Source organism: Chenopodium album, chromosome 2 (genome assembly GCF_948465745.1).
Source record: "Chenopodium album chromosome 2, dcCheAlbu1.1, whole genome shotgun sequence".
Taxonomy (NCBI): Eukaryota; Viridiplantae; Streptophyta; class Magnoliopsida; order Caryophyllales; family Amaranthaceae; genus Chenopodium; species Chenopodium album.
The window spans coordinates 49,662,594-49,685,458 of record NC_137835.1 but is presented as its reverse complement, the minus strand read 5'-3'; positions in this window follow the sequence as shown (position 1 = coordinate 49,685,458).

Sequence of the window (22,865 nt, the reverse complement as noted above, 5' to 3'; positions counted from 1 at the left end):
TTGTTTGAATGTGTTTGACCTTAGATTCAAAAAGATTTTTTTGAATGTGTTTGACTTTCATATGAGTTAAAAAGATTTGTTTGAATGTTTTTTTTACTTTCCTTTGATTCCAAAAACATTGTTTAAATGTGTTTTACATTATTTCGATTCAAACAGAATTGTTAGAATGCGTTTGACTTTTTTTTATTGATAAAGCTTTGTTTGAATGTGTTTCACTGTATTTCTATCTAAAAAGATTTCTTTGAATGTGTTTGACTTTCATTTGATCCAAAAAGATTTGTTTGAATATGTTTGACTTTTATTTGACTCAAAAAGCTTTGTTTAAATGTGTGTGACTTTATTTTGGTTCAAAAAAACTTTGTTTGAATGTGTTTTTACTTTTTTTCGATTCCAAAAGAATTGTTCGAATGTGTTTGACTTTCTTTTTATTCAAAAAGCTTTGTTTGAATGTGACTTTACTTTTTTTCGATTCAAAAAGAATTGTTTGAATGTGTTTATCTTTCTTTTGATTCATAAGGCTTTGTTTGAATGTGTTTGACTTTATTTTGATTCAAAAAGATTTGTTTGAATGTGTTTAACTTTCATTTGATTCAAAAAGTTTTGTTTGAATCTGTTTGACTTTCATTTGATTCAAAAAGCTATGTTTGATACTGTTTGACTTTTATTTGATTTTAAAAGATTTGTTTGAATCTGTTTGACTTTCATTTGATTCAAAAAGGTTTGTTTGAATGTGTTTGAATTTCTTCTGATTTAAATACCTTTTTTTGAATGTATTTGACTTTCTTTTGAATCAAAAAGCTTTGTTTGAATGTGTTCGACTGTATTTCGATCTAAAAAGATTTGTTTGAATGTGTTTGACTTTTATTTGATTCAAAACGCTTTGTTTGAATGTGTTTGACTTTATTTCGATCAAAAAAGATTTGTTTGAATGTGTTTTACTTTCATTTGATTCAAAAAGATTTGTTTGAATGTGTTTTACTTTCATTTGATTTAAAAAGCTATGTTTAAATGTGTGTGAATTTTTTTGATTCAAACAGCTTTGTTTGAATGTGTTTCGCTTTCGTTTGATTCAAAAAGCTTTGTTTAAATGTATATGACTTTTTTTTATTCAAAAAACTTTGTTTGAATGTGTTTTACTTTTTTCGATTCGAAAAGAATTGTTATAATGTGTTTGACTTTCTTTTGATTCATAAAACTTTGTTTGAATGTGTTTGACTGTATTTCGATCTAAAAAGATTTGTTTGAATGTGTTTGACTTTCATTTGAATAAAAAAGCTTTGTTTGAATGTTTTTGAGTTTCATTTGATTCAAAAACCTATGTTTGAATGTGTTTGACTTTTATATGAGTTAAAAAGATTTGTTTGAATGTGTTTGACTTTTTTTTATTCAAAAAACTTTGTTTGAATGTGTTTTACTTTATTTCGATTCAAATAGAATTGTTAGAATGTGTTTGACTTTTTTTTATTGATAAAGCTTTGTTTGAAAGTGTTTGATTGTATTTCGATCTAAAAAGATTTGTTTGAATGTGTTTGACTTTCATTTGGTTCAAAAAGCTTTGTTTCAATGTGTTTGACTTTCATTTGATTCAAAAAGGTATGTTTGAATGTTTTTGACTTTATTTTGTTTCAAAAAGCTTTGTTTGAATGTGTCTGAATTTCTTTTGATTCAAAAAGCTTTGTTTGAATGTGTTTGGCATTCTTTTGATTCAAAAAACTTTGTTTGAATGTGTTTGGCATTCTTTTGATTCAAAAAACTTTGTTTGAATGTGTTTTACTTTTTTTCGATTCAAAAAGAATTGTTAGAGTGTGTTTGACTTTCTTTTGATTTATAAAGCTTTGTTTGAATGTGTTTGACTGTATTTCGACCTAAAAAGAATTATTTGAATGTTTTTTACTTTCATTTGATTCAAAAAGCATTGTTTGAATGTGTTTGACTTTCATTTGATTCAAAAAGCTTTGTTTAAATGAGTTTCACTTTATTTTGATTAAAAAAGATTTATTTGAATGTCTTTGATTTTCATCTTATTTAAAAAGCTTTGTTTGAATTTGTTTGACTTTCATTTGATTTAAAAAGCTATGTTGTTTGACTGTATTTCGATCAAAAAAGATTTGTTTAAATGTGTTTGACTTTCATTTGATTCAAAAAACTCAGTTTGAATGTGTTTGACTTTCATTTGATTCAAAAATCTTTGTTAGAATATATTGGACTTTATTTCGATTAAAAAACAATAATTTGAATGGATTTGACTTTCATTTGATTCAAAAACTTCTGTTTACATGTGTTTGACTTTGATTTGATGTAAAAAGATATCTTTGAATGTGTTTAACTTTCTTTTGATTCAAAAAGTTTGTGTGAATGTGGTTTTACTTTTTTCTATTAAAAAAGAATTGTTTGAATGTGTTTGACTTTCCTTTGATTCATAAAGCTTTGTTTGGATGTGTTTGACTGTATTTCGATCCAAAAAGATTTATTTGAATGTGTTTAACTTTCATTTGATTCAAAAAGCTTTGTTTGAATGTGTTTGACTTTCATTTGATTCAAAAAGGTTTATTTGAATGTGTTTGACTTTCATTTGATTAAAAAAGCTATGTTTGAATGTGTTTGTCTTTCATTTGACTTTAAGAGATTTGTTTGAATGTGTTTGACTTTCATTTTATTCAAAAAGCTTTGTTTGAATGTGTTTGACTTTATTTCGATTCAAAAAGATTTATTTGAATGTGTTTGACTTTCATGTGATTCAAAAAGCTTTGTTTGTATAAGTTTGACTTTATGTCGATTCAAAAAGATTTTTTTGAACGTGTTTTGTTTAGGGTAATTTTACCCCGCCACGTGGTCCAATCAGAGGATGACACGTGTCAGCCTCAGGATGGCCCAAAGTTGACCAATCCCTGCTCGACACGTGGCATTCCAGAAAATTAGGGAAAAAGGCGGCCTTCAGGCCCAAATCCCGAGAACGCCGTAAAACGGCGCAGCCCACCAATGATTAGAGTTCAGTGACCTAATCAGGGGCAATTCCCCAAGACCCTATAAATAGGGAGATGTCCCTCATTTTGAGGACACGTTTTTACCATTCATTACCTCTGCATTCTCTTACATCAGAGAAACACCTGAGCTTGGAATCCAAGTAGATTTCCACCTAAATTTCCGTACTCTTTATTCCTTTTCAAGTTACTAACTTGATCGTTGGAGGCGGAGCACCACCCAACAGGTGTCTCCGTTTGTTTTGCAGGTACAGCTCATCCCGGATCAGTCTTCGTGTTGTAACTCTCCCGAGGGACAAAAACACCCAAAACATTTGGCGCCGTCTGTGGGGAGAGTACCTCGAAGATGGTTCAAGAGTTTGTACCACCTAACCGTCTGGGTGAAGACCCAGAAGTTTTTACAGACCATGAGGAGGATGAGGATCCTCAGGTCGAAACCTCTACAGCCGAGGATGGCTCTCTCAGAGTCAAGCGCATCCGGCCCAGAGAGACTCTAGAGCGGGGCGCCTCCCAGGCGGGTCCGAGCAGACCCACTGGGCAGCCGGAAGGGGCAACCCAAACGGCAGCTGGATCAGCCCCTGTCACCCGAGACGAACTCATGAGGTTCATGACTAGTTTCAAGGGTGAAATTACAGAGCTGATCACCAAAAGCCGGGCTGGCCCAAGTAAAGGTCAGTCGGCTAAGAAGACTCCTCCAGAGAAGGGGAAGTCAGTCAGAAACCGGCAGCCCACTCCTCATCCAAAGGAGAAGGCAGCCGGGACCATTGATTGGTCGAAGATTCTCCTTCCTGGGAGGAACACCAATAACACTCGCCGGCCCCAACAGCCGGTGAGAAGTAAAATACCAAATTCTGATGCCCGGGAAATTATTAACCGGAAGAGAAATCAATCGCTGTCTGAGTCGGCTTCAACGTCGAACATTCCAGACAGCTTCAACAACATTTCTGCAGGGAGTGCACCCTCCTTGCATGAGAGTCAGACAGGCGGTAATACCGTCCATTCTGGCCCTCATATGATTGGAGCTGTCCCGTATGTGCCTTCTCCGGCTTACGGGCAGTATCCTCCTCACTTCATGCAGCCGGCCTTCTTTGGGGGTCAGGCGGCATATCCAAATGTCCAACCATTGGACTGGCAGCTTTGCCTGCTGCGCCTGGGTGAACAACCTTCTGCGTTCACTCGGGAGATAACCGAGGCGGCACAGCCGTCCAAGGTTAAGAATGTGTTGGTTGGTACCTATGATGGCACCACCAATCCGGAAGACCACCTCATGGCTTACACCAACCTCATGTATCTGCAGGGGTTGGATGATGTCGCCTGGTGTCGATGCTTCCCGGCTACATTGAAGGGCATTGCCCAACAATGGTTTGGCAACCTGCCAGCCGGGTCCATAGACAGCTTCAGGAAGCTTGCCTTCCTGTTTGCTTCCAACTTCTCAATGAACATCCCTGCTAAGAAAACGAGCCTTGATTTGAGCACTGTTAAGCAGGGAGAGAAAGAAGGGCTGCGCTCATATGTCAGGCGGTTCAATCTGATAAGAATTCAGATTCAAGGACTGTCTGACGAGGTAGCTTTTACAGATATTTTCAAGGGTCTGAGAGACGGGTCGACTTTTAAGTTCGACCTCGTCAGAAAAGGGGCTTTCACCTTACAGGCGGCCCTGAGGGAGGCGGAAAGCTACCGACCTCTGCTCGCCTGGTAGCCAGTCGGACTCTAAGAAGTCCGACAAACAGAAAGTCAGCCGGTCAGCTCAGCCGGCCAAAAACAAAGAAGAGAGCAAGAAAAGAAAAGAAGTATGGGCGGTTACTGAGTCTGACCAGCCGTCCCAGAAGAAAAAGAAAGAGTTTAAGCCGTACGTCCCCAAGTACGAGTTTAACAAAGATTGCAACTCCATCCTCATGGAGGTAAAGGACCGGCTGTCCATTCAGAAGCCGAATCCTATGAAGAGTTTTGTCCAGTCACGGAACAAAAATAAATTTTGTCAGTTCCATGAGGAAGTTGGCCATGACACCAACGACTGCTTTAGTCTTCAGCGAGTGTTGGACCGTCTGGCTGACAAAGGGCTGCTAAAGTCCTACATTTCTAAGTCCCCAGCCGGGGTAAAAAAGAAAAACAAGGGTCAGTCCTCCAAGACTACCCCCCAGCCTGCTAGTAGCTCGGATACCGACAAGGAGCCGGTCTACACCATAGCAGGCGGGTTCTCATGTGGTGGCCCTACCATCCGGGGCACCAAGAGCCATCTTCGAAAGATGGACAAAGATGATGATGAGCAGGCGGAAGCCAGCTCCTCCTTCCCAGACGTGTTGATCACTGAGAAGGACAGGGGCAGCGTCCGCCGCCCACATGATGACCCGGTCGTTATCGAATGTAAGGTTGCCAACCAGCTGGTTGGGCGGATCCTTATAGACACCGGCAGCTCATCAGACATCATCAGCCTTCGGTGCCTGCAAAAGCTGAAATACAATGTCGGCAGCATGCATCCGGTCACCCACCCCTTGGTTGGTTTTGGGGGTGGGATGGTCTACCCAGCCGGGAGAATTGACTTACCCATCCGGCTGGGAGAGAAAGGCCAGGGACGACATATGGTCGTCAGATTCTTGGTCGTTGAGGAATTGACCGCCTATAACATCATCCTTGGCAGGCCAACCCTCAACGTAGCCAAGGCCGTAATCATCCCGTCTCTCATGCTCATCAAGTATGAGAGGGATGACGGCTCTGTTGGTTCCTTGAATGGGGATCAGAAGACGGCCCGAGAGTGTTATCTCTCAGCCGTCCGAGATACAGTGACCCCAGGCGGCCAGGAACCAATAGACCTTGACAACGTCAAGGATGCCGACCCTGTTCCCGCCCCATCAGCAGCCGGGAAGAAAAGAAAGGCTCCCCTGCCGGTGGAGGTGAAGAAAGAGAAAAAATAGCAATCACTGACCGGTGAACGGTCAGACGAGCTCCGTCCCCAACCGGCTGGTGAAAGCATTGATCTTGTTCTGGACGACAGCCGTCCAGAACGTACTGTTAAGGTTGGGACGGTAGCTCATGCTACCTTGGGTGCAAGCTTGCACCTTCTGCTGAAAGAATTCAAAGACATTTTTGCCTTTGAAGTGGAAGAGATGCCAGGCGTCAGCCCGGATCTTGCTGTCCACAAGCTCGCCGTGGACCCCAAAAAGAAGCCCATCCGGCAAAAGAAAAGAAACCACGGCGAGGAAAGAAGTCAGGCGGCAGCTGCCGAAGTCAAAAGCTGCTAGACGCCAGGTTCATCCGGCCCTGTAATTTTCCCGACTAGGTGGCCAATGTGGTCCTTGTTAAGAAACCGAATGGGACCTGGCGCATGTGTGTTGACTACACAGACCTCAACAAGGCGTGTCCAAAGGACAGTTACCCGCTTCCAAAGATCGACAGTCTGGTCGATTCAACAGCCCGTCACGCCTTGATGAGCTTTATGGATGCCTACTCCGGCTTCCATCAGATACCCCTGTGGAAGAAAGATCAAGAGAAGACGGCCTTCGTCACTGATCAGGGGCTATTTTGTTATACTGTGATGCCGTTTGGCTTGAAAAATGCGCCTGCCACTTTCCTACGGATGATTAATACGGTCTTCATTAATCAGATTGGGAGGAATGTGGAGGCGTACATTGATGACATGATAGTCAAATCCAAGCTACAGACGGATCACCTTGCTGATCTCCAAGAAACATTCACCACCCTCAGGCGGCATAAGGTTATGTTAAATCCTAAGAAATGCGTCTTTGGTGTTGAATCTGGGAAGTTTCTCGGATTCATGATTGATCAAAAGGGGATAGAGGCTAACCCTGAAAAGATACAGGCGGTGATAGACATAAAGTCACCCCGTTCTGTCAAGGAAGTCCAGAGACTCACCGGTTGCCTGGCCTCCTTGGGGAGGTTCCTCAGCCGGTCAGGCGACAAATGCCTCTACTTCTTCCAAGAAATCAGGAAGAAGACCAGATTTGAGTGGGGGGATGATGCTGAGGCGGCGTTCCAGAGGTTAAAAGAGCATTTACACTCTCTTCCTAGGTTGGTCAGTCCTTTGCCTAGAGAGACGTTGTATATGTACTTAGTCGTCTCAGACCATGCCCTCAGTGTCGTTCTCCTTACTGAGAGAGACGGCGTGCAGCTCCCGGTTTACTTCATTAGTCATGTTCTTAAAAATGCTGAACTCCGGTACCCCATGGTTGAGAAATTTGGCCTTGCTTTGTATATGGCATTCAAAAAATTGAAGCCTTATTTTTTGGCACATCCGGTGGTGATCTATACGAACCAGCCACTCAAGCGGCCGATGTCTACCTTGGACTCATCCGAGAGAATGTTGAAATGGGCTATTGAAATGTAAAGTCTTGAAATCACTTACGAACCAAGAAAGGCAGTGAAAGGTCAGGCGTTTGCCGACTTCATTGTAGAATTGACTCGTCCGGTGGCTCCGGATAATCTTGATCAGGTTTGGAAAGTGTATGTAGACGGGAGCTCTACAAAGAACGGCTATGGTGCAGGCGTAATTTATGTGTCTCCTGAAGGAGACAGATTTGAATATGCACTACGCTTCAAGTTTCAGGCCTCTAACAATGAGGCGGAATATGAAGCCCTGCTAGCTGGCATACTTATGTGTAAGGCGGCAGGGGCCATGAAAATTGACGCCTTCTCTGATTCTCAATTGGTTGTTAGCCAGTATGAGGGAAGCTATGAGGCTACCCATCCGGCTATGATTAAATATCTTCAGGCAGTCAAAGAAGAGACCAAGGCACTTGAGGAATTCCGGCTGAATCAGGTGCCTAGGTCGGAAAACAACCAGGCGGATGCATTTTCGAAACTAGCATCTTCCGCCTGCCATGATATGCCTCAGTCAGTTTTCTGGGAAGTTCTTGAAAAGAGAAGCATCTATGAGGATCCCGTTGGAATTCTGGACCGAAGCTCTACCTGGATGGATGGCATCCGGGCCTATCTCTCAAACGGTACACTTCCTGATTCGCCACAGGAAGCTGCCGTCCTGAAAAAGCAAGCTACAAGATTCGAGTTGAAAAATGGAGAACTCTTCAAGGCGGGGTTCCTGAAGCCTTTGTTGAAGTGTGTCACCCCAGAAAAGGGGAAAGAAGTTCTCGAAGACTTGCACTCAGGATTCTGCGCCTCTCACATAGGTGGCAGGTCCCTAGTCGTCAGAGCCAGACGACATTACTTTTGGCCCACTCTTGAAGCAGACGCCAAGGAATTGGTGAAAAAATGTGACAAGTGCCAAAAGTTTGGAAAACTTATTCACCGTCCGGCTACTGATCTGACGGCCATCCACAGTTCAATCCCGTTTGCAAAGTGGGGCATGGACATTTTAGGTCCTTACACGCCTGCTCCAGGCGGAAAGCGCTATATCTTAGTGGTTGTGGATTATTTCACCAAGTGGGTTGAGGCTGAGGCGGTCAAAAACATCAAGACCTCAGACGTCATTTCCTTCATTTGGAAGAATGTTATCACCCGGTACGGGGTACCCATGTCTATGGTGTTTGATAATGGTCCTCAGTTTGAGACGCCTCAGCTAAAAACTTGGTTGGGAGATCAGGGGATCTCAAGTTATTTTGCATCTGTTGGCCGGCCCCAAGCAAACGGCCAAGTTGAAGCTTTCAACAAACTCATCTCAGACGGCATTAAAAAGAAAATAGAAAGAGCCGGTGGCTTATGGGCAGAAGAATTAATCCATGTCCTATGGGCCATCCGGACAACAGCGAAAGGGGCAACCGGTGAAACCCCATTTCTCATGGTTTACGGTGCTGAAGCCGTCTTGCCCATCGAACATTACGAGCCGACTCTCAGAGTCATGCTGTATGATGAAGAGGCAAATTGGGAAGCAATGCGCCTGACATTGGATTCACTTCCAGAACGCTGGGGCAATGCCGCCTTGCGTCATGAGATTTACCGTTTGAGAATGACTAGAGCCTACAACAAAAAAGTACACAAGCGTCCTTTGAAAGTTGACGACTTAGTGTTACGAAAAATGGAGGCAACCGGTAGGGCTAATGAGTTAGGAAAGCTAACTCCAAATTGGGAAGGCCCTTACCGGATCAATGAAGAAGTAAGAGACGACACCTACCGCCTGGAAACCCCAGACGGCAGGCGCCTGCCTAGAACTTGGAATGTAGACAATCTAAAAAAGTACTACTTCTGAGAATGTAATTCTTTGTAAACAATGAGTCAATTATTGAAGATTTAGCCTTGGTTTGCAAAATTGAGTTATCGTTTGATTATCCATCCGGGTAATACCCAGGCGGATTCCCCATCTACCTAACTAAGTTCGATACTTAGTGAAGGTTACATTTGTTTATCCGCCTGGGTAATGCTCAGATCCCTTGTTTACTTAAGTTGGATACTTTGTTTATTCAACTGCTTAACTATCCGCCTGGGTAATACTCAGACGGATTCTCCATTTTTCTAACTAAGTTTGATACTTAGCATGATCCGCCTGGGTAATACTCAGACGGATTCTCCATTTTACTAACTAAGTTTGATACTTAGCATGACAAGATATTTGCCTGTCCGTCTGGGTAATACCCAGACAGACTCGTTTGATTAAAAAACTAAGTTCGATACTTAGTGTAAATTCAACACTGATTAAGAAACTAAGCACAAAAACGTTTAGTGGCTATACAACCGGTCTCAAACAAGACCAGAGGCTAAAATGGTCGGATGGTTGCTCTTTTTATAAAATCGCTTGTCCCAACATGAACAAAGGCGTCCGGCGACACCCCTTCGGGTGCAATCGTCGCAGAGAACAGATTATCTGTCTGTTCTACGTATCCATGCAGACGGCAAAAATTGAACGACCAAATTGGTCAACTCATAGCCGTCTGACCAAAATAACCTACGAAGAACGAATAAGCCCCTAAATACCGGATGCCCATAGGCATCAGCCGGTCACCGGCTGAAGTTCTCACTTAGGTTATTTATTCCAAAAATTACACCTCACCCCAATTGGGCAAGAGCTCAATGGCTGTGAAATCTCTACCAAGACGGGCATAACCCGTCTGGGTAGTGACCGAAACGCCTGTTGGTGTACGACTGTGCACTTGGTTTGGGGCAATCACTACTGTGATTGATTGACTTACAAACATATCATGCTCTTTGCAGCATCAGACGTTTTCAAGTCAATCAACCAGCTCCAACTGAAACCAATCACACAACCGTCCAGGGGCAAGGACAGCCAGACTATTGACTAGTTAGGCAAAGAATCGCCGCATGCTTTTCATAAGATAGGCAAAAATTCAAATGCAAAATAATCAAAACCGATTTAGTCGGTGCAATTCATAAAAGTCCATCCAACCAAACGGTTGTAATGGATCAAATGTTAACCGGACCCCGTCCGGGAGAAAGAAATTGTTAATTAATACGGCTCCACAGCCGGTAAATACAAGAATACTCGGCACGCAGGCCGGAAAAAGCAAGTTTTGGCATACAACCGCTGAATAAAAGAAAAAGACAAAAGCAGAGATTGGCATACTGCCGCTGAAAAGTCACTTCTGGCCTGCAGACGGAGCCTCCTGGTTCTCCCCCTTCTCCTCATCATCTGAGAGAATTTGGTGCGCTTCGCCGGGACCAGAAAGCTCAGGCGCGGACGGCTCATTGTTGCTAGCCAGGCTTCAAAGGAGGCAGGCTCTGGCTCACCTTGCTCTCTCAAGTACACCACGTACTCGGCATAGCTGTGTGCCATTGTCCAGATGCTATAATCAGCGTCTGGATACAAGGCAGCCCAAGCAATCTTCATATGGGCGTCGTTGTCAGCATCACTTTCAGCAACAAGGCGGTTTTGCTCCGCCTCCAAGGTTGCTGCAAAGTTCTTCTGAGCTTGAGCAGCATCCTTCTCTAGCCTCTCAACCCTGGATTTCAGTTTGCCAAGGTCCGCCTGGGCCTTCTTGAGCGCCTCTTCAGCCTGTTTGGCGCTCTTGTGTTCTTTCTTCTAAGCCTCCTCCGCCCCCTTCTTGGCCGTCTCAGCATCCGTTACCCGCTGGTCGGCCGCCTTCAGATCTAGCTCCAGCTGCTGGATTTTAGACGCCTGTGTCATAATTATTGCTTTAGTTTCAAGTTCATTTACGATAGTTGAGTGGAAAGCAATATTATCAGCGTCTATGGCAGACTTCTTGGCCCTTTTTACCTCTTCCCGTTTGCGGGAATAAGGACGTTTGAGCCCGTCCACCCGCAGCATGGCCTGCAAAAAAGCAGGCGGTATAAGAATTACAGGCGGGGTAATTACTTGAAAAATATAACATGGAATTGACAAGTTTCTTACCTCAGCCAGAAGGGATAGAATGCGTTCAAGATTGAACGTCTCTATCCCAGGGATATTGTCCTTATCCATCTTCCGGACGGCGTCCAGCATGGCCTTGGCGTGCTTCTGGACGTCTGGCCAGCGGGGAGATTGATCTGCACCACAATCAACACGTGATGAGTGCGAAACTAAGGCAGCACCTATCTGTTGCCGACCGTCTGAGGATGACGTCTGTTGGGAGTGGGATTTCACACGTAAAGGCCACCCCAGCTCAAGCGGGGATTCAAAAGGGTTCTTACCTTCAGAGCCGGCCAAGCGGGAACCGCTTGCAGGCGTGGTGAACCCTGCGGTTGCTGAGGGGTTGACAAGATCAAGGCACAGGCTGCCGCCTACCTTCTCGAGTCGCCCCGCTATCCGTATCGTCTTAGCCCCGGCTGAGGCGCCAGGAGTTGACGTAGAGGCGGACTTTTTTATTTTGTTTAGAACGGCTGGGGCCTCCTCTCTAGCCCGTTTGAGGTTCTTCTCAAACGACTTCCCAACCTCTCCTCCCTACAAAAATAAACCAAGTCAAGGTTAGCATCCGGGCAAGACAGTTTATAAAATAAACTTAAGAAAGGGTCAGGCGCTCATTACCTTGGCCCTGAGCTCGGCCGCAGCTTTCTCCGCAGGATCTTTGCGGATGGTCGCAGAAGACCGCTTGGGGGTTTTCTCCGACTGCAACATGTTTAGCGCTTCTTCTGCAAAAAGAAAGAAATTGGTCAATCATAAATCAATTCCGAGAGAAAAATACTACAGACGGTGTGAACTCGGGCGCATACGTTTGTTAAACATGTGCCCTAGCCCGCAGGCGGCTAGGAAACATTCATCCCTGAACCAGGCGCTCTTGGGAATCCAGTTCTTATGGACTTTTATTGTTTCCCCGGTTGACAGAGTTGCGTCTGTGACGCTGAAAAAGTCTGCCTCGATTATTTTGTCAAATTCTTCCTCTGGGATCCGGGGAAGAGCGCACTTCCTGCCCAACAAGTCAGGCTTCTTATTGTACAGAAGGAATTCATAATTCTCCCGTCTGGTTGGGGCTGACATCAGGTAGAACCTGTGCTTCCAGCCATCGAACTTTGAGACCTTGTCCAAGGTCATCATGTATTGCGGCTGTGTGGTTAGAGTATACCACGCTCTCCAGCCGCCTGGGCTCCTGCTGAGGTAATGCATGCTTGCAAAAGCCTCCCAGCCGGGGTTAAGCCCTTGGAACTCGCAGGCGGCAACATACCCCAGAATGTTGGTCCAGGAGTTGGAGGTAAGTTGCCAGAGCCCCAGGCCGTAGCCTCTCAAAATTGCCTTCACCGCCTGGTGAAGGGGGAAGCGAAGGCCGGCTTTGAACGCCGCCTCATAACAGCCAAAATAGCTGTTGGCGTTCTCTTGATCATCTCCCCAAGCAATGGTGCCCAGCTCAGGCGGCACCCGGATCTTATACCCGTCTCCTAGCGGGTGCATTTTCTTAAAGTTTTCTAAGTTCTCCCCCATCTGGATTCGGTCCTTGGAGGAGACGTGGATGCTGAAGGGATCGTCCTTCTCACTCCACTTTTTCCTTTCTTCCTCCTCGCTATCCGGAAGAGGGGGTAAGTCGTCGCTGCTCTCAGAGGTAGAGGCGGAGCTGTCGCTCTCCGTCTCCCCCTCGCTTTGGTCTATGGGGGCAGAGGCGGCCTCGTCGCCGCCTTGATCGCACTCTTCCAAGAAAGAGTCTGCAGGGGTTGAAGGGGCGCGCAGAGGGGATCTCTCCAGAGCCGTCTGGTTTCCCTGACCAGACGTTTCTCCCTCAGGCGTTTGGCCGCCTGAGCCTTCGCTCTTGTAATTTGGGTCTGTGGCCGTCTGCATTGTCCGAGCCATGGTGTCCTACACAGACACATAACTGGTCGGAATCCATGGCAAAGGGTGGTCCCAACACCCTGAACCGGCACTCCCAGTCTTAGACTCAGCCGACCCAGGTGACCGGCTGGACTCTAACCTAGGTCGTGCCGTGTGTGTTGGTGATGCATCCATTTATTGCAAGAAATATGTACAAGCGGTGAAAAAAGAAAAGAGCTGAGAGAAACAGAGACGGTACCTTTCAAGTTAGTATCTGAGTGTAGGCGGGACCGGCTGTATCGCTGAAGAGCAAGCCCTTTTTGCTCACGTCTGACTCAAATAAGTGACTTCTGCTCTCTCAAAGTTTTTCTCTCTTGGAAATTTTTGTAAACGTACAAAATTATGAGGGTAAAACGGCTATATATAGAGGGTAAAATTGGGGGCATTTCCGTAATTTACCCAGAAGGTGAACAGTAACTTTGTAACAGTAAAATCACCGCCAACCGGAGCGTGATATGTGTCACAGATGCCACGTGGCGTCCCACGTCACATCTGTGAGGGGCAAATGTTTAGGGTAATTTTACCCCGCCACGTGGTCCAATCAGAGGATGACACGTGTCAGCCTCAGGATGGCCCAAAGTGGACCAATCCCTGCTCGACACGTGTCATTCCCGAAAATTAGGGAAAAAGGCGGCCTTCAGGCCCAAATCCCGAGAACGCCGTAAAACGGCGCAGCCCACCAATGATTAGGGTTCAGTGACCTAATCAGGGGCAATTCCCCAAGACCCTATAAATAGGGAGATGTCCCTCATTTTGAGGACACGTTTTTACCATTCATTACCTCTGCATTCTCTTACATCAGAGAAACACCTGAGCTTGGAATCCAAGCAGATTTCCACCTAAATTTCCGTACTCTTTATTCCTTTTCAAGTTACTAACTTGATCGTTGGAGGCGGAGAACCACCCAACAGGTGTCTCCGTTTGTTTTGCAGGTACAGCTCATCCCGGATCAGTCTTCGTGTTATAACTCTCCCGAGGGACAAAAACACCCAAAACATGTTTGACTTTCATTTGATTCAAAAAGCTTTGTTTCAATGTGTTTGACTTTCATTTGATTCTAAAAGCTTTGTTTGAATGTGTTTGACTTTCTTTTTATTCAAAAAGATTTGTTTGAATGTGTTTGACTTTCATTTGATTCAAAAAGATATCTTTGAATGTGTTTAACTTTCTTTTGATTCAAAAAGCTTTGTTTGAATGTGTTTTTACTTTTTTCTATTAAAAAAGAATTGTTTGAAAGTGTTTGACTTTCTTTTGATTCATTAAGCTTTGTTTGAATGTGTTTGACTGTATTTCGATCCAAAAAGATTTATTTGAATCTTTTTAACTTTCATTTGATTCAAAAAGCTTTGTTTGAATGTGTTCGACTTTCATTTGATTCAAAAAGGTTTATTTGAATGTGTTTGACTTTCTTTGATTCAAAAAGCTATGTTTGAATGTGTTTGACTTTCATATGACTTAAAAAGATTTGTTTGAATGTGTTTGACTTTCATTTGATTTAAAAAGCTATGTTTGAATGTGTTTGACTTTTATTTGATTTAAAAAGATTTGTTTGAATGTGTTTGACTTTCATTTGATTCAAAAAGGTTTGTTAGAATGTGTTTGACTTTCTTTTGATTCAAAAACCTTTGTTTGAATGTGTTTGACTTTGTTTTTAATCTAAAAGCTTTGTTCGAATGTGTTTGACTGTATTTCAATCCAAAAAGATTTGTTTGAATGTGTTTGACTTTCATTTGATTCAAAAAGCTTGCTTGAATGTGTTTGACTTTCATTTGATTCAAAAAGCTATGTTTGAATGTGTTTGACTTTCATTTGATTCAAAAAGCTATCTTTGAATGTGTTTAACTTTCTTTTGATTCAAAAAGCTTTGTTTGAATGTGGTTTTACTTTTTTCTATTAAAAAAGAATTGTTTGAATGTATTTGACTTTCTTTTGATTCATAAAGCTTTGTTTGAATGTGTTTGACTGTATTTCGATCTAAAAAGATTTGTTTGAATGTGTTTATCTTTCATTTGATTCAAAAAGCTTTGATTGAATGTGTTTGACTTTATTTCGATTCAAAAAGATTTATTTGAATGTGTTTGACTTTCAATTGATTCAAAAAGCTTTTTTTTGTATAAGTTTGACTTTATGTCGATTCAAAAAGATTTTTTTGAATGTGTTTGACTTTCATTTGATTCAAAAAGCTTTGTTTCAATGTGTTTGACTTTCATTTGATTCAAAAAGCTTTGTTTGAATGAGTTTGACTTTATTTTGATTCAAAAAGATTTATTTGAATGTGTTTGACTTTCATTTTTTTAAAAAAGCTTTATTTGAATGTGTTTAACTTTCATTTGATTTAAAAAGCTTTGTTTGAATGTATTTGACTTTCATTTGATTTAAAAAACTTTTTTTGAACGTGTTTGAATTTTATTTGATTCAAAAAGCTTTGTTTGAATGTTTTTGACTTTCATTTGATTCTAAAAGTTATGTTTGAATGTGTTTGACTTTATTTTGATCTCAAAAGATTTGTTTAAATGTGTTTAACTTTCATTTGATTCATAAAGCCTTGTTTGAATGTGTTTGACTTTCATTTGATTCAAAAAGGTTTATATGAATGTGTTTGACTTTCTTTTCATTCGAATACCTTTTTTTTGAATGTGTTTGACTTTCTTTTCAATCAAAAAGCTTTTTTTGAATGTGTTTGACTGTATTTCGATCCAAAAGGAATTGTTTGAATGTGTTTGACTTTGTATTGATTAAAAAGCTTTGTTTAAATGTGTTTGACTTTATTTCGATCTAAAAAGATTTGTTTGAATGTGTTTGACTTTCATCTGATTCAAAAAGCTTTGTTTGTATGTGTTTGACTTTCATTTGATTCAAAAAGCTATGTTTGAATGTGTTAAGCTTTTTTTTGATTCAAAAAGCTTTGTTCGAATGTGTTTGACTGTATTTCGATCTAAAAAGATTTGTTTAAATGTGTTTGACTTTTATTTGATTCAAAAAGCTTTGTTTGAATGTGGTTGACTTTATTTCGATCAAAAAATATTTTTTTGAATGTGTTTGACTTTTATTTGATTCAAAAAGCTTTGTTTGAATGTGTTTGACTTTCATTTGATTTTAAAAGGTATGTTTGAAAATGTTTGACTTTTATATGATTCAAAAAGCTATGTTTGAATGTGTTTGTCTTTCATTTGATTTTGAAAGATTTGTTTGAATGTGTTTGACTTTCATTTGATTCAAAAATCTTGTTTGAATGTGTTTGACTTTCATTTGATTCAAAAAGCTATGTTTGAATGTGTTTGACTTCCATTTCATTTTAAAAGATTTGTTTGAATGTGTTTCACTTTTATTTGATTCAAAAAGCTTTATTTGAATGTGTTTGACTTTCATTTGATTCAAAAAGATTTGTTTGAATGTGTTTGACTTTCATTTGATTCAAAAAGCTTTTTTGAATGTGTTTGACTTTCATTTGATTCAAAAAGCTTTTTTGAATGTGTTTGACTTTCATTTGATTCAAAAAGCTATGTTTGAATGAGTTTGACTTTCATTTCATTTAAAAAGATTTGTTTGAATGTGTTTGACTTTTATTTGATTCAAAAAGCTTTGTTTGAATGTGTTTGACTTTCATTTCATTTAAAAAGATTTGTTTGAATGTGTTTGACTTTTAATTGATTCAAAAAGCTTTGTTTGAATGTGTTTGACTTTATTTCGATCAAAAAAGATTTGTTTGAACGTGTTTGAGTTTCATTTGATTCAAAAAGCTTTGTTTCAATGTGTTTGACTTTCATTTGATTCAAAAAGCTATGTTTGAATGTGTTTGACTTTTTTTTGATTCAAAAACCTTTGTTTGAATGTTTTTGACTTTCTTTTGATTCAAAAAGCTATGTTTGAATGTGTTTGACTTTCATTTGATTCAAAAAGCTATCTTTGAATGTGTTTAACTTTCTTTTGATTCAAAAAGCTTTGTTTGAATGTGTTTTTACTTTTTTCTATTAAAAAAGAATTGTTTGAATGTGTTTGACTTTCTTTTGATTCATAAAGCTTTGTTTGAATGTGTTTGACTGTATTTCGATCTAAAAAGATTTGTTTGAATGTGTTTATCTTTCATTTGATTCAAATAGCTTTGTTTGAATAATTTTGGCTTTCATTTGATTCAAAAAGCTTTGATTGATTGTGTTTGACTTTATTTTTATTCAAAAAGATTTATTTGAATGTGTTTTACTATCATTTGATTCTAAAAGCTTTGTTTGAATGTGTTTGACTTTCATTTGATTCAAAAAGCTATGTTTGAATGTGTTTGACTTTTTTTTTATTCAAAAACCTTTGTTTGAATGTATTTGACTTTCTTTTGATTCAAAAAGATTTGTTTGAATGTGTTTGACTTTTATTTGATTCAAAAAGCTATCTTTGAATGTGTTTAGCTTTCTTTTGATTCAAAAAGCTTTGTTATTGCTTGATCACGCCTTTTATGCATGTTTAAAGGGAATTTGTACTTGTAATCATGCTTAATAAGATAATTAATAATCTTGTTTAGGGTTAATTGTGATTATAATTCAAGTGATCGCCAATAATAGATTTATTTGTGCATTAATATTCAACCAACATAGATAAACAGGTTTAGGTTAATCCTATTGATTGCATGTTAGTCAGAAAGCGCACATGAATACGATCAGAATAAATTAGAGGCCTATTATTAGGGCAGGTTCAATCTCTTTTAGGTTGGATTTGTACCATCATCCCCGAACCCTTATTTGGTTCTAGACCTTATGGAGTTGACGATCTCTTGGATCGTTAAGGGGTGTAACCTTCATCCTATGAACGGTTTACAAGTTCCTAAAACTTGTTGGCGACTCTTTTGCTCTATCTTCTTCCCTTTTGGACGCCACCGTACTTTAGTGTATGATCACAGTGGGGTTCAAGCTAGGGGTTTAACGCTTGAAATTATTCCCTACAGTTTTTTGGCGACTCCACTGGGGAGGATTTCTATTTTAATTCCGGAATTTGTTTCGGCAATGATTTAGAATGAGTGGATGAGACTCGAAAAGTTCTAAGTATTTCATGTGCGTAATTTTGATTAACATTATTGTCATATGCATAAAAAAGATCTCATTGGAAAGACCATCCGTAATGAGTTAAAAACATAGGATTTTACACGTAGGAAATTTGAGGAATGTCTTTCACAACTAGGACTGAAATAACACCGCGCGAAACTGGAAAATTTTATCGAGCACAGAAAGCTGCTGAGGCATGTGGGAAGTAGCATCAGGGGCCAGAGCTTGGCGCCAGCATTTTAGCCGTAGCGCCAGACGCCAGTATTGGCACCAGTCTCTGTTTGCTGGCGCCAACCTCCCCCAATACCGAGCTAGAAATATGCGTTCTAATTTCGACCAGTTTTTCCGTATTGTTTGCTCGATCCTACTTCCTGATTGAATTTTTTCTCACTTTTCTGAAACCCATATGTGTTCTACATATGGACATAACCCTCTGGGAATTCATGCTCCATCTACCCGATTTAACGCTCCGTGAAACAAAGGGTACATCCGAGATTGTTGAATTCACCAAACCATGGAAGCGAGTTTTTTCTAAAACTCGCGGTGTCCCTTCCACTCGCGCCAACCCTTCACGGTTAGGCTTCCGCGCGGTGCATCCGGACAATTAACCATGGACCCTCTATTGACTAAACCATATCCCGAACTTTAGAGAACTAGAGCCATGGTTAGGTTGCAAACTCATTGCATCATGTTGTGACTACTTGACTACTTGTGCATCTCCTACTTGTGCATACTTATTATGTGACTAAATTAATCGTTTGGTTTGACTTGTGTTTGTAAGTAAATCTTAACAAACTAATTAATGACTAAAGGACTTTGTTTAATTAATTAATTGATTAATTAATTTGAGCTAAAAAAATAAACTTAAAATCGAGTCATAGTCCCTTTAAGTCAACCCTGATTTTTATTCCCGTATACTGCACAAATGTCAACTTGTTTTGGTCATAGCCAGAGTTATAGGAAGAACTACGAGTCGTACAACCTATGGATCTGTAGCCCCGAGTTTTATCTTTAATTTGGCGTTGGTTTTGTCCTAATCAGAGTCAAATATAAAACGTTATGACTAAAATACCACAGCCTGTCCAGTTTAATGTATATACGTGAAGTCTTAACTTAGTATTTGCATGAGTCTAGTCACATAGTCTAGCCACATGGTCATGACACGAGTCTTAACGTACCATCTACACTCACTAGTATTAGCACACACTTTGAGTACACATCACCATGACCATGTCTTAGGTTCATGCATGAGTCGGTCTTTTCCGTCATTTGAGTTGGGGGGTACATTCTATTCCTAATTCTTCATATCCCTCCATCTAAATCTTCTTTCACATTCTATTCCAATCTTTCTTCACTTCCTCCATCCATTGCATGTTGAATAAAGTTTGAGTCAAATAATTAACAATAAGTATCCCCAAATTCCTTTTCCACAGTACTTGGTCGAGGAGAGAAGGGCGATTAATCAAGGACAACCTCTTTATTCAGGTATCACTTTTTGATAAACCGATTTGTCAAAAGAGGAAGGCTAAAAAGATAATGGCAACACAAGAAGAAGTCAATGATCTTAGGAATCAATTGTTTACCGTGACTGAGACACTGAGGCTACTCACACTCAAGATTGATGATCCTGTGAAGCAACAACAAATGAACCTCATGCAAGAAAGTTTGAGGAAGCTATCTAGTGACTATAAATTTCAGGGCATGAGTTCACAAGGGGTCTCGCTGGACAAGGAACTTCTTCCGCACAAGTTCAACGCCACTGACATCCCTAAATTCAAGGCAACAGATAACCCTTACTTCCATCTAAGAGCTTTCGAAACTATAATGAACATTAAGGGTATCGATAAGAAGGTTTTCCCCTCTCTGTTCCCACTATCTCTTGAAACCGTTTTCCAACAATGGTTCTTCTCCCTTGACAAAGAGAAAACCTCTACCTGGGAATCGATAGTAAACGCGTTCGTTGATAGGTACAAGTGCAATATTCAAGTTGAAACCGACCATAGACAACTTGAGATGCTAAGACAAAAAGAGAATGAAGGTTTTACTTCTTTCTTTAATAAATGGAGGGAAACTTCCGCTAAGATGATTGAGGTCCCCACCGAAAAGGAATCTGTGAGGATGTTTATCAAGAATCTCCAAGAAAAGTATTCAAAGCACTTAAAATATCAACACAACTTGAATACTTTCAAGGCCGTTTATGACATCGGAATTGAAATCGAAGACGACCTCGCAAAGCAAAAAGCTACTAACAATAGTAACCACGGTGGCTGGGAAGGAAAGAAGAACGACAATCCTTCTTCTTCCGAAAACGCCCACTCTAGTAATAATGTTAGTACCTTTGACCATAATGGTGTCTTAGCCATGGACAATCAAGGATCTAAAAAGAAACCCAGGCGAGAGTTCACACCCATTGGAATGACCTACGATGCTGCTTTCGATCGTCTCTATGATCGAGGATTAATTAAACCTATCCGCCCTACCGAGGATCCAACACCAGAAAATCGATCTTCGAGATGGAATCCAAACTCCTATTGCAAGTACCATCGAGGGCGCAGTCATACTACTGATGAATGCTACAGGTTTCAAAATGTCATTCAAGATCTCATAGAGGCAAATAAGATCCCATTGCCTCTAGCTAGCGAGAAGACTGGATGATGTCGGAGGAAACAACACAAGACTAGAGGCGAGCTTCAACGACAAGATTTCATGACCTCTTTTTTCTATTTCTTCTTTATTTTTTACCATTTCCCCAATAAGTCTAGCATAGGCACCCTTTTAATCTCCTTAGATTTATTTTGTAGGATCATCATTTATTTTCTTTTAATAAAAATGAGCATTTATTTCCTTATATATGATCATTTCATTATATTGCATTTAAAAAAAATAAAAATCCATGTTGAATTAAGCACAAGGTATACCAATGATTTGAGGCACCCCTTGTAGCCACATCATATTACCTTTCACCTTTTCGGATATGCAATCCTTTTTTTCATAAACCACTTTGAGCCTCGTCTAACGATAGACCTTTATTTTTTCAACCTACATCTATCTAACCTTGGGATGGGACGGTGTGCAACTTATGCATTTCTAAAGAAAGCTTGAGCAAATTCAAAAGAAAGCAATAGCAAAAAAAATAAGCAAAAATAAAAAATGAAAACAAGTGTACAAAAGGGTAAGTGTTCCAATGTCTTTGATATGAAAATGTCTTCGATAAGAACACGTCTTAGATTGCGTCTCTTATCGAGTGCTCGGTACCGTGCCTGAGAAACATGAATGCCAAGTGAGTGATAGACCGCATGATCGGGATTGTCCACACTTGCAAAAATAAAATAAATGCTAAAGCAAAAGATAAAAGAGAGCTAAAAAACGAGTAGAAACTCAAGTATAAAAATACAAAGATTCAAAAGAAAGGTTGCACACCTTGGGGGCTTATCTAGGGTCTTGAGCCTTTATCCCCTTCTTCTATAAACCTTTAGCCTAACCATGATCACATCAAGGGATCTCCAATGCTCATCCCTATTCACTTAGAGCTAGACTTGGGGGCTTGATCCCTACATCATTAGCTAACCTAGGCTAAGAGTCACCACCATTTGACTCTTTTCAATATATTTTTCCACACACTTAGCCCTTGCGGCCTAACTTTAGTGTTACTTTCACACACCGCACAGATACATGACCAAATATACTTCCCTTAGGAGCCCTTTGTCATGAAATCTTAACGCTGAAGCATGCAAAATCGCTCATCACTCATAATTGTCATTGCATCACGAAGTATGAAGTGCTTAGCCTCCGTACCTAAGTTACCCAAATGCTTTCATCATTGAGTCAACAGTTGAGATATCCTAGGATGGATTAATCCTTGCACCTTGAGAGATAGTATCAAACAACATTTGACTAAGCTCATTCAACATGCACCTTCAAAACTTCGATCTTTTTTTTCGCGTCTTTCTTTTTCAGGAGAAAGTCGGTACCCTCCACAAAAATGACGGAAACGGAAAATTTTTGCTTTTTTGCATTTTCGAGTCGCACAATCATAATACAATGCACACACGGGTCACAAGTCACACGTGTCATTTCACTTTGAGTCGAGTCAACCTCGAGTCAATCACAGCGAGTCAAGTTTATGCCTTGAGTCATGTCAAGTCAATGAGTCAAGAAATGTTAAAACCTTAGGTCAACCCTAAGATAATTAAGCCTTAGGTCAACCCTAAGATAATTAAAAAGATTGGCAAAGTTCTATAGTCAAAATAAATACAGGTGCAGCAGAATAGGGAAGACCCTACTCCAATTCCTGGCGCCAGAAATATCTCAGCAACGATAGAGCTTGAAGCCTCTCAGAAAGGTGATTTCGACTTCATACAGCGATTTCGGGTTCCTTGGTACGCCAGTTAGCCCCTATAAGCAATTTGACATGATTAATAGTCGGCTCGATTACAATCGTAGTAAGTGATTGACCTGACAAAAAATCGTCTCACTTAGCTTAAGCGCCTAAAACACTGGCTCATTACAATCGGTTCAAAAGCAAGCACTTAAACGACAATATTTCAAATATGGATTGTCGCGCATTCTTATTAAACGACAAAGTTTTCCAAAAATTGGATTGTCATCCCCAGCTGACAATATTTCCAAAAATGGATTGTCGTGCATCTTCTTCAATGACAATTTTTCCAAGATTGGATTGTCATCTCTGGCAAGGTTTCC